Source organism: Pseudophryne corroboree, chromosome 2 (genome assembly GCF_028390025.1).
Source record: "Pseudophryne corroboree isolate aPseCor3 chromosome 2, aPseCor3.hap2, whole genome shotgun sequence".
NCBI classification, from domain to species: Eukaryota; Metazoa; Chordata; class Amphibia; order Anura; family Myobatrachidae; genus Pseudophryne; species Pseudophryne corroboree.
Genome location: NC_086445.1, coordinates 231,126,016 through 231,138,899, shown reverse-complemented (window position 1 = coordinate 231,138,899; position 12,884 = coordinate 231,126,016). Strand labels below are relative to the sequence as shown.

The 12,884-nt window shown below is 47.3% G+C and overlaps 1 protein-coding gene across 2 annotated transcripts in view; it reads right to left on the bottom strand.

The window, feature by feature from the left end:
* Positions 1-12,023, bottom strand: part of MYO1A (myosin IA) — a 142,340-nt gene extending 130,317 nt beyond the window's left edge. For both annotated transcript variants that reach the window (XM_063952441.1, XM_063952442.1), the window contains exon 1: positions 11,856-12,023. The gene's annotated coding sequence lies outside the window, so the exon portion shown is untranslated. The remainder of the gene's footprint in view (positions 1-11,855) is intronic.
* Positions 12,024-12,884: the final 861 nt, after the last annotated feature.

Here is a 12,884-nt window from a genome sequence, read left to right as displayed (position 1 = left end):
TCTTTAATGCACATGAATAATCAGGCTTTTTATGAGCAAGTGTCATGTACACATGCCTTCTGGCCAAAGATGGATTAATACTTTGGGGGCCTAGGGCATGTAAGACTGGTGGCATAAAAGGCAACAATTGGAATTGGGTTCTTGTGCTCAAGCCTTCGGTGCTTACATGAAAAAGGTGCGTGGTCACACATATCACCCCCATTTCATATGGTCATTCAGGTTGCGTGTACTTTGCTTCCCTCCCTGTCTTGCTTTCCCTCACTACTTTTCCTCCCCCGTAGTATGCACACATACAATCACACACAGTTCATATGTACACAGTCACACACTTATACAAGATACACATACCTATATACATACATACTGTCTCACACTGCTAAAGGGACACCATTGGGTTGAGCTCCAGGCGGTGTGAGCAGCAGGAGAAACACAGGTGGGGTGAGTTGCTGTAGGGATACAGGTGGTGTAAGCAGCAGGAGAAACACAGGTGGGGTGAGTTGCTGTAGGGATACAGGCGGTGTGAGCAGCAGGAGAAACACAGGTGGGGTGAGTTGTTAAAGGGACACAGGTGGTGTAAGCAGCAGGAGAAACAGGTGGGGTGAGTTGCTGGAGGGACACAGGTGGTGTAAGCAGCAGGAGAAACACAGGTGGGGTGAGTTGCTGGAGGGACACAGGTGGTGTAAGCAGCAGGAGAAACAGGTGGGGTGAGTTGCTGTAGGGACACAGGTGGTGTAAGCAGCAGGAGAAACACAGGTGGGGTGAGTTGCTGTAGGGACACAGGTGGTGTAAGCAGCAGGAGAAACACAGGTGGGGTGAGCTGCTGTAGGGACACAGGTAGTGTAAGCAGCAGGAGAAACACAGGTGGGGTGAGCTGCTGTAGGGACACAGGTAGTGTAAGCAGTAGGAGAAACACAGGTGGGGTGAGTTGCTGTAGGGACACAGGTGGTGTAAGCAGCAGGAGAAACACAGGTGGGGTGAGTTGCTGTAGGGACACAGGTGGTGTAAGCAGCAGGAGAAACACAGGTGGGGTGAGTTGCTGTAGGGACACAGGTGGTGTAAGCAGCAGGAGAAACACAGGTGGGGTGAGTTGCTGTAGGGACACAGGTGGTGTAAGCAGCAGGAGAAACACAGGTGGGGTGAGTTGCTGTAGGGACACAGGTGGTGTAAGCAGCAGGAGAAACACAGGTGGGGTGAGTTGCTGTAGGGACATAGGTGGTGTAAGCAGCAGGAGAAACACAGGTGGGGTGAGTTGCTGTAGGGACACAGGTGGTGTAAGCAGCAGGAGAAACACAGGTGGGGTGAGTTGCTGTAGGGACACAGGTGGTGTAAGCAGCAGGAGAAACACAGGTGGGGTGAGTTGCTGTAGGGATACAGGTGGGGTGAGCTGGAGAGTTGCAGGAAGATGGTGCTGAAGAGACACGGTGGGGGGAGGGGGGGGGGTGACACTGGTGAGACAGGCCGGGATGATGCTGGAGAGAGACAGGAGAGGATGACACTGGTAAGACATCTGAAGAACTTGGGCAAGAGATTTTGCAACCCAGAAGGGGTCTATGAGATATAAAAAAGGAGCATGTGAGGGCTCTGGGATAACATAAAAGAGCATGAGTGGGCTCTGCGCTAGCATATTAAGGTGCATGATGGAACACTGAAGCATAAAATAAGAATTTACTCACCGGTAATTCTATTTCTCGTAGTCCGTAGTGGATGCTGGGAACTCCGTAAGGACCATGGGGAATAGACGGGCTCCGCAGGAGACTGGGCACTCTAAGAAAAGAATTAGGACTACTGGTGTGCACTGGCTCCTCCCTCTATGCCCCTCCTCCAGACCTCAGTTAGGGAAACTGTGCCCGGAAGAGCTGACACAATAAGGAAAGGATTTGGAATCCCGGGTAAGACTCATACCAGCCACACCAATCACACCGTACAACTCGTGATAACTATACCCAGTTAACAGTATGAACAACAACTGAGCCTCACTAACAGATGGCTCAGAACAATAACCCTTTAGTTAGGCAATAACTATATACATGTATTGCAGACAATCCGCACTTGGGATGGGCGCCCAGCATCCACTATGGACTACGAGAAATAGAATTACCGGTGAGTAAATTCTTATTTTCTCTGACGTCCTAGTGGATGCTGGGAACTCCGTAAGGACAATGGGGATTATACCAAAGCTCCCAAACGGGCGGGAGAGTGCGGATGACTCTGCAGCACCGAATGAGCAAACTCAAGGTCCTCCTCAGCCAGGGTATCAAACTTGTAGAATTTTGCAAACGTGTTTGATCCTGACCAGGTAGCAGCTCGGCAAAGTTGTAAAGCCGAGACCCCTCGGGCAGCCGCCCAAGAAGAGCCCACCTTCCTCGTGGAATGGGCTTTGACTGATTTAGGATGCGGCAGTCCAGCCGCAGAATGTGCAAGTTGAATCGTGGAGCAGATCCAGCGAGCAATAGTCTGCTTAGAAGCAGGAGCACCCAGCTTGTTGGGTGCATGCAGGATAAACAGCGAGTCAGTCTTTCTGACTCTAGCCGTCCTGGAAACATATATTTTCAGGGCCCGGACTACATCCAGCAACTTGGAGGCCTCCAAGTCCCCAGTAGCCGCAGGCACCACAATAGGTTGGTTCAAGTGAAACGCTGATACCACCTTAGGGAGGAATTGGGGACGCGTCCTCAATTCTGCTCTGTCCATATGGAAGATCAGATAGGGACTTTTACAGGACAAAGCCGCCAATTCTGACACCCGCCTAGCCGAAGCCAAGGCCAAAAGCATGACCACTTTCCACGTGAGATATTTTAATTCCACGGTCTGAAGTGGCTCAAACCAATGTGATTTTAGGAAATCCAACACAACGTTGAGATCCCAAGGTGCCACCGGGGGCACAAAAGGGGGCTGAATGTGCAGCACTCCCTTAACAAACGTCCGAACTTCCGGCAGTGAAGCCAGTTCTTTTTGAAAGAAAATAGACAGGGACGAAATCTGGACTTTAATGGAACCCAATTTTAGGCCCATAGTCAGTCCTGACTGTAGAAAGTGCAGAAAACGACCCAGCTGAAATTCTTCTGTGGGGGCCTTCATAGCCTCACACCAAGCAACATATTTTCGCCATATGCGGTGATAATGCTTTGCTGTCACATCTTTCCTAGCTTTTATCAGCGTAGGAATGACTTCAACCGGAATGCCCTTTTCCATCAGGATCCGGCGTTCAACCGCCATGCCGTCAAACACAGCCGCGGTAAGTCTTGGAACAGACAAGGCCCCTGCTGTAGCAGGTCCTGTCTGAGAGGCAGAGGCCAAGGGTCCTCTGAGATCATTTCTTGCAGTTCCGGGTACCAAGTCCGTCTTGGCCAATTCGGAACGATGAGTATAGTTCTTACTCCTCTCTTTCTTATTATCCTCAGCACCTTTGGTATGAGAGGAAGAGGAGGGAACACATAAACCGACTGGTACACCCACGGTGTCACTAGAGCGTCCACAGCTATCGCCTGAGAGTCCCTTGACCTGGCGCAATATCTTTTTAGCTTTTTGGTTAGGCGGGACGCCATCATGTCCACCTGTGGCCTTTCCCAACGGTTTACAATCAGTTGGAAGACTTCTGGATGAAGTCCCCACTCTCCCGGGTGGAGGTCGTGCCTGCTGAGGAAGTCTGCTTCCCAGTTGTCGACTCCCGGAATAAACACTGCTGACAGTGCTATCACGTGATTTTCCGCCCATCAGAGAATCCTTGTGGCTTCTGCCATCGCCATCCTGCTTCTTGTCGGTTTACATGGGCGACCGCCGTGATGTTGTCTGACTGAATCAGCACCGGCTGGTTTTGAAGCAGGGGTCTTGCCTGACTTAGGGCATTGTAAATGGCCCTTAGTTCCAGAATATTTATGTGTAGGGAAGCCTCCTGACTCGACCATTGTCCTTGGAAGTTTCTTCCCTGAGTGACTGCCCCCCAACCTCGGAGGCTGGCATCCGTGGTCACCAGGACCCAGTCCTGTATGCTGAATCTGCGGCCCTCGAGAAGATGAGCACTCTGCAGCCACCACAGCAGAGACACCCTGGCCCTCGGGGATAGGGTGATCAGCCGATGCATCTGAAGATGCGATCCGGACCACTTGTCTAACAGATCCCACTGAAAGATCCTTGCATGGAATCTGCCGAATGGAATTGCCTCGTAAGAAGCTACCATCTTTCCCAGGACTCGCGTGCAGTGATGCACCGACACCTGTTTTGGTTTTAGGAGGTCTCTGACCAGAGATGACAACTCCTTGGCCTTCTCCTCCGGGAGAAACACCTTTTTCTGTTCTGTGTCCAGAATCATACCCAGGAACAGCAGACGCGTCGTAGGAACCAGCTGCGACTTCGGAATATTCAGAATCCAGCCGTGCTGTTGTAACACTTCCTGAGATAGTGCTACTCTGACCAACAACTGCTCCCTGGACCTCGCCTTTATAAGGAGATCATCCAAGTATGGGATAATTACAACTCCCTTCTTTCGAAGGAGTATCATCATTTCGGCCATTACTTTGGTAAATACCCTCGGTGTCGTGGACAGACCAAACGGCAACGTCTGGAATTGGTAATGGCAGTCTTGTACCACAAAACGGAGGTACACCTGGTGAGGTGGGTAAATGGGGACATGCAGGTAAGCATCCTTGATGTCCAGTGATACCATGTAATCCCCATCTTCCAGACTTGCAATAACCGCCCTGAGCGATTCCATTTTGAACTTGAACTTCCTTATATAAGTGTTCAAGGATTTCAAATTTAGAATGGGTCTCACCGAACCGTCTGGTTTCGGTACCACAAACATTGTGGAATAGTAACCCCTTCCCTGTTGAAGGAGGGGAACTTTTATTATCACCTGCTGGAGGTACAGCTTGTGAATTGCCGCCAGTACTACCTCCCTGTCCTGGGGAGTGGCTGGCAAGGCCGATTTGAGGTAACGGCGAGGGGGAGACATCTCGAATTCCAGCTTGTATCCCTGAGATACCACTTGTAGAATCCAGGGATCTACCTGTGAGCGAACCCACCGGTCGCTGAAGTTCCGGAGACGGGCCCCCACCGCACCTGGCTCCACCAATGGAGCCCCAGCGTCATGCGGAGGATTTAGTGGAAGCAGGGGAGGATTTTTGTTCTTGGGAACTGGCTGTATGGTGCAGCTTTTTCCCTCTACCCCTGCCTCTGGGCAGAAAGGACGCGCCTCTAACCCGCTTGCCTTTCTGGGGCCGAAAGGACTGTACCTGATAATACGGTGCTTTCTTAGGCTGTGAGGGAACCCGAGGTAAAAATGTAGACTTCCCAGCTGTTGCTGTGGAAACGAGGTCCGAGAGACCATCCCCAAACAATTCCTCACCCTTGTAAGGCAAAACCTCCATGTGCCTTTTAGAATCCGCATCACCTGTCCACTGCCGAGTCCATAATACTCTCCTGGCAGAGATGGACATTGCATTTATTCTAGATGCCAGCCGGCAAATATCCCTCTGTGCATCTCTCATAAATAAGACTAAGTCTTTAATATGCTCTATGGTTAGCAATATAGCGTCCCTGTCAAGGGAATCAATGTTATCAGACAGGGAATCAGACCACGCTGCTGCAGCACTGCACATCCATGCTGAAGCAATAGCAGGTCTCAGTATAGTACCTGAGTGTGTATATACAGACTTCAGGATAGCCTCCTGCTTTCTATCCGCAGGCTCCTTTAAGGCGGCCGTATCCTGAGACGGCAGTGCCACCTTTTTTGACAAGCGTGTGAGCGCTTTATCCACCCTCGGGGAAGTCTCCCAGCGTAACCTGTCCTCTGGCGGGAAGGGGTACGCCATCAGTAACTTTTTAGAAATCACTAGTTTCTTATCGGGGGAAGCCCACGCTTCTTCACACACTTCATTCAACTCATCTGATGGGGGAAAAACCACTGGTTGCTTTTTCTCCCCAAACATAATACCCTTTTTAGTGGTACCTGGGTTAATGTCAGAAATGTGCAACACATTTTTTATTGCCGTAATCATGCAACGGATGCCGCTTGTGGATTGTGTATATGTCTCATCCTCGTCGACACTGGAGTCAGACTCCGTGTCGACATCTGTGTCTGCCATCTGAGGTAGCGGGCGTTTTTGAGCCCCTGATGGCTTTTGAGACGCCTGGGCAGGCACTGGCTGAGAAGCCGGCTGTCCCACGGCTGTTACGTCATCCAGCCTTTTATGTAAGGAGTTGACACTGTCGGTTAATACCTTCCACATATCCATCCACTCTGGTGTCGACCCCGCAGGGGGTGACATCACATTTATCGGCACCTGCTCCGCCTCCACATAAGTCTCCTCATCAAACATGTCGACACAGCCGTACCGACACACCACACACACACAGGGAATGCTCTGACTGAGGACAGGACCCCACTAAGTCCTTTGGGGAGACAGAGAGAGAGCATGCCAGCACACACCACAGCGCTATATAACACAGGGATATTACACTACACAAAGTGATTTTTCCCTATAGCAGCTATAATACACAGTATTGCGCCTAAATTTAGTGCCCCCCCTCTCTTTTTTACCCTATTGAGCCTGGAAACTGCAGGGGAGAGCCTGGGGAGCGTCCTTCCAGCGGAGCTGTGAAGAGAAACTGGCGCCAGTGTGCTGAGGGAGATAGCCCCGCCCCTTTTTCGGCGGGCTTCTCCCGCTCTTTATATTAATATTATGGCAGGGGATTTTACACATATATAGTGTATTAGACTATATTATGTGTATTTTAGACATTTTTAAGGTAATCTAATTGCAGCCCAGGGCGCCCCCCCCCCCCCCCAGCGCCCTGCACCCATCACTGACCGGAGTATGTGGTGTGCATGGGGAGCAATGGCGCACAGCTGCAGTGCTGTGCGCTACCTTAATGAAGACCGGAGTCTTCAGCTGCCGATTTTCTCCTCGGATCTTCGGTCTTCTGGCTCTGCAAGGGGGACGGCGGCGCGGCTCCGGGACCGGACGACCGAGGCTGGGCCTGTGCTCGATCCCTCAGGAGCTAATGGTGTCCAGTAGCCTAGAAGCCCAAGCTAGCTGCAAGCAGGTAGGTTCGCTTCTCTCCCCTAAGTCCCTCGTAGCAGTGAGTCTGTTGCCAACAGATCTCACTGAAAATAAAAAAACCTAATAAATACTTTCTTTACTAGGAGCTCAGGAGAGCCCCTAGTGTGCAACCAGCTCGAGCCGGGCACAGATTCTAACTGAGGTCTGGAGGAGGGGCATAGAGGGAGGAGCCAGTGCACACCAGTAGTCCTAATTCTTTTCTTAGAGTGCCCAGTCTCCTGCGGAGCCCGTCTATTCCCCATGGTCCTTACGGAGTTCCCAGCATCCACTAGGACGTCAGAGAAAGAGGGGAATAAATGGGCTCTGAGGTTAACATGTTAAAAGTATTGTCCTGAGATATGTTCATTCTTGGTGGGAGGGCAAAGAAAATGTTTGACCTGCGCGCCACTTGATCAGGAACTAACCCTGTTCTGAGCATACATACTGTATGTGCTCCTGCATATTGCCTTTTATAGGTGATTGTAGTATGCCTGGCTGCTGTGACAATTGGTAATCAAGTGTGTTGAGCTCTTAGCTAGTTCTCAGTTTGACTGAACATAATGGATCTGTGCAGGAGTGGACCAGCATCGCTGCTGTAGCCTCCTCCCCTACACAGAAAAGATCCCCAATACACATTGGGGGTCATTCCGAGTTGTTCGCTCGCAAGCTGCTTTTAGCAGCTTTGCACACGCTAAGCCGCCGCCTACTGGGAGTGAATCTTAGCTTATCAAAATTGCGAACGAAAGATTAGCAGAATTGCGAATAGACACTTCTTAGCAGTTTCTGAGTAGCTCCAGACTTACTCGGCATCTGCGATCAGTTCAGTGCTTGTCGTTCCTGGTTTGACGTCACAAACACACCCAGCGTTTGCCCAGACACTCCTCCGTTTCTCCAGCCACTCCCGCGTTTTTCCCAGAAACGGTAGCGTTTTTTCACACACTCCCATAAAACGGCCAGTTTCCACCCAGAAACACCCACTTCCTGTCAATCACACTCCGATCACCAGAACGAAGAAAAAACCTCGTAATGCCGTGAGTAAAATTCCTAACTGCATAGCAAATTTACTTGGCGCAGTCGCACTGCAGACATTGCGCATGCGCATTAGCGACTAATCGCTCCGTTGCGAGAAAAACATAACGAGCGAACAACTCGGAATGACCCCCATAAGCTGCTCAGAAGAGGACTCCGCTCTGCTCTAACTCTGTACTGCATGGAGATGGGATGCAGGTGTCTCTATGTGAGTGGGGGGGAGGGATTGCCGGGCTCCACTCACATCTGGGACCTATAGTGGCTGCACACACTGAACCCACTGTTATTCCGCCATTGTCCTATAGCAAATGTCTTGATTTAAGTGGAGAGTCCCAATTTCAGGGCTCTGACCTTTCATCCCGCAGTTCAGCTAGTTACAAATGGTGAACAAATGCAGCACACACCGGCTACTTGTGCGCAAGACAATGGATGTTTGGTGGAAAGCTGGAGGGAACAAGCTGTGGGACATATTCATGCTTGATTCAATATTCAAGTCAAGTCAATTGGTGATAACAGCAGATATTTGCAATAAATGAGTTTCTTTCTTAAAAGTACACGTAGTTTCAATGGACAAAATGAATGCAATCCACTATGTAGAGGTAACTGTTTTAAATAAGGCCAAATCTAGCAAAAGGATTGCCTTTGCAGCATTATGTCATTATATAATCAATATAAAAAGAAAGATTAGGTAAATGTGGAAAAGGCAGCATTACATTATTTTATCTACTCTTTGCAATAAATCTGGAAAAAGAAAGATGTTAGGAAGGCAGCAGACACATTTCATCTATTACATCATCTGTTTGCACTTGCCATTTAAATGTCTGCTTCTTGTTGGAAAGCATTTTAGCATTTCATTTATCTCCTTTCCCTCCCCTTCTAAGCTTTTAACCTCCATTTATGTTTCATTAATTGATCTAAAATTGTGATCATTCAGATCATTTCAGGGAAGCTAGAGAGGACTGCAGAATGTATATAAAATGAAGGGCTACTTACTGTATGTACAAAATGTTTGTTAATCTAGTCCCGTGTATTTAAGCCTGACACTATTTTACCAATAGCCACTTTGTTTTATATTTTATTGCACAACCCTTTCTGAACATCATTTTATCAGAACCACAGATAACCAATTCAGTAGTGGAATACCCAGCATGCAACCTCAGTAAGGACAAGAGTTAATGTTGCCTTGTATACAGTGGCATATACTGAGGCATAAGGGGCCCACTGGGGGAATGCAGTTGTAGGGCCCATGTTTAGAGGTGTGGCCAATCTCCTGAAGGGGTGTGGCCAGCCACCACATTTGTTTGCCTAACCATGAGAGAGTGCATGGGCTGGGCCCCTTGATAAATATATATATATTAATTACTGCTAATGCATGCATGATAATGTACCAGAGTAATACAGTATAGTCCTGTGCAGTATAAGGTAACATGTATAATGTACAATTCAAGCGCAAGTCTGGAAACTGATCTATAGTGGAGGTGGAGGGGAAGGCCCCCATCCCCCCCCCCCCCCAGACAGTGGGGCCCACCGGTGGTTTCCACTGTACCCCTGCAGGCCAGTTTAACCCTGCTTGTATATTCAAACTGCCGACTACTATATGCTCTATATGGGTTTTGCAGTTTTACAGTTAATATTAATAAAATTAATTCAAGATAAAAGATAAAGCACAGATTCCTATATTTTAATGTAATACATTGGAAATATATAGACTTACTCCAGAAATATGGAAACATTCAGTGAGTAACTTAAATAATTCATAGTAGTGTTCATTCTAGCACCCTGCACCTTTCAAATCCTGTGCAGTTCCTCTTTCCTGCCTGGGGTGTCGCTCTCTGCTCTGGTGCTTCTCAGCACACAGGTCTGTATCACAGCACTCAGTAACAGATCAGAGTGTGCTGAGAAGCATCACAGCAGAGAGCGACACCCCAGGCAGGAAAGAGGAACTGCACGGATTTTGAAAGGTGCAGGGTGCTAGAATGAACACTATCATAGTCAATTAAAAAACTAAAGCAGGAAAGAAACTGAGCAACTTCAACCACCATATATAAACATATTATTTGAGTTTATTAAAATGCTGGTGTTTATTTGAAAACTACACCTCATGGTACTGAAAATAGCAGGTACTGTGCAAATAGAACACGGTGGTTGGATATAATTATCAACAAAGAAAATTATTTCCTATTTGTATTAGTACAATGTATATTTAGTATATACATGTATGTAACAGAAATTGCTGTCTGAGAGAGGCACAAAGTCTACTTGCAGCCCTAATTCATGTGAAGCATACTTGAGAATGTTAGTACTCTGCAGATTCCTGATCTGGCTCATACTTTATATTCACCTTTGACTTCAAAGCCAGAGTAATAAAACTAATCTTATCTTTCCCTTCAAATAAAAAAGTAGAAATAATCAGCAATAGCCAAGCAATAAATACATAAAAGATACACGAGTGAGCAAAGATCAAATTCTACCTAGTATCCTCTCCAAGGCAAGCTATTGTGATGCTGCTCATATGCTATCAAGTTGTAGAAAGCATCCCTGAGAGAATTATTGCACTGATACAGCAAATGGGAAAAGTTTGGCACAGCATGGCCACTGCATGGTACGGCCATGTAAATTTATGCAAGTGTTTGTTTCCTCTGAGTGGTCTATCACAGAACACCAACCAATTAGCCACGTGGAAGAAGTTGGCGGGTTCTATGAATTAAGTACGTACAGTATAGAAGACAGAAAGATCAGAACACTCTTGGCAAAACACACCTAAACATTAAGGATCTTGGGGATGATGCAGGAAGGGGTGATCCCACATATTCCAAATACAGTAATAACAGGTACATGGAAATGCTGCCTGTGCACACCTGCAGAAACATGCATATACTGTATAAGAGGCATATCTTTGTCACCTGCTAGAGGGCAAATGTAAATATGCACTGATGATGGTGACTTAGGGAGAGATTTATCAAAGTGTGGACAGAGATAGAATGGAGAAAGATACAATAGCAACCAATCAGCTCCTGTCATTTTTTTAAACACAATCTGTAAAATGACAGAAGCTGATTCGCTAGTACTTTACCTCTCTCCACTTTACCTCTCTCCAAATAAAATAAAATATCCCCCTCGGCGTAAACCAGACACGTGTTCAAATCCAGCTAACACGTGATAGGCTTCAGCTGTGTTTCGCCATCTACAGATAGGGATGTCATTCAGGCCTGCTGAATCACAGATATGTATGTACTGTATGTGTCACAGATTCCTCTTATTGAAAGGTGGGTTATGTTTATATGCATACATTTTATAGCATGAATGGCACACAGAGAATGTTATGGGCAGGGTGATACCATCCAATATGTTAAATACAGTAAACGTTATAATATAATTACAGATCACTAAAACAGATTAGGTTCTTTGTCAAAGCATAAACTTTCATGTTGTGGTTACAGAGAAAGCCTAACAGTTACTCCCTTCAAATCCCTTTAGTCAGGAGGATTGTATATTACACACATAAGTGTATAAGGATAATCATAAAGCAAAAAAAAGGATTTCACAGATAAACTCAGACATACTATGTGACACAGATCCCTAATGCTAAGGAGCCTGCATTTACATCTAAACACAGTAGTGCTGTAACAAAGTTTTTGTCATGTTCATACTTGAGTGGAATCTGACACTTTAACTGAATGTTCTACAAAGAGGAAGTAATCTCACTTTTCTAGATGACCTATGGACTCATTGCACATAACTTCTTTCATTTGGGAAATTGGAATACAATTGCAAATCTGCACTTACCTTTCTACCGGACAGAAATGTGTATTCTGTGACTCTCCGTGCTATTTGTGGGTTTTAATTGTAGTATGCTGATTGTGTACTGGACTCCCAGGGGCCTTGGCTTGAACACAAGGTTACTGGAGAAGGATCCCTGTGTGTGCGTGCGCTCACCGGGAGCTGTCCATGGTGTCTGGCAGTTCTGGTTAATGACTTGCAGCACTTAGAGCTTAGCACAGCCCCTTAGCTACCACACCTATTTCCTTAGGCCTTGTGTAGCTTACACTGGAACATCCCATTAAACATACTGTAATGGCTGAAAAAGTAATGTACAGCTTGCTTGTTCTTATCAGAGATTCAAGTTGTATTAACGTAGTGTCAAGTCTTCATATTATTATATATCTGAGAACAATGTCTAGTTTTTCCGATAGTAAATCTAAATAGCAATCACAGCACAGAAATAGTAAAGTCCACAATACAAGCACTAGGGATCATTTAAGAATGTGCAAAGGGAGGAGCTTGCAGATGGGGGTGCTTCTCCTTAAATGGGGACATATCGCCCACATAAAAAAATCACTCTTCAAAAAAGACTTTGGGGGTCATTCAGATCTGATCGCTGTTGTGCGGTTTCGCACAGCGGGCAATCAGATCCAAACTGAGCATGCATATGCACCGCACTGCGCTGGCACGTTGTACGGCTGCAATGGGCATCGGCGCCCTGCTACGGGATTGTGCGAAGGATCCATTTGCACAGGCGTTCGCAAGTAGACTGACAAGAAGAGGGCGTTTGTGGGTGGCAACTGACCGTTTTCAGGGAGTGTCCGGAAAAACGCAGACGGGCTCAGGCGTTTTCAGGGAGGGTGTCTGTCGTCAGCTCCGGCCCCGATCATCAGGATTCTATCACACAGGAAGAGTAAGTCATGGGCTGCGCAGAGACTGCAAAAAAATCAGTTTGTTCAGCTCTGCTACACATGTGATCGCACACTTGCACAGCGAAAATACACTCCCCCTTTAGGCGTCGCCTATCTGATCGCAGGGCAGCAAAAATCGCTG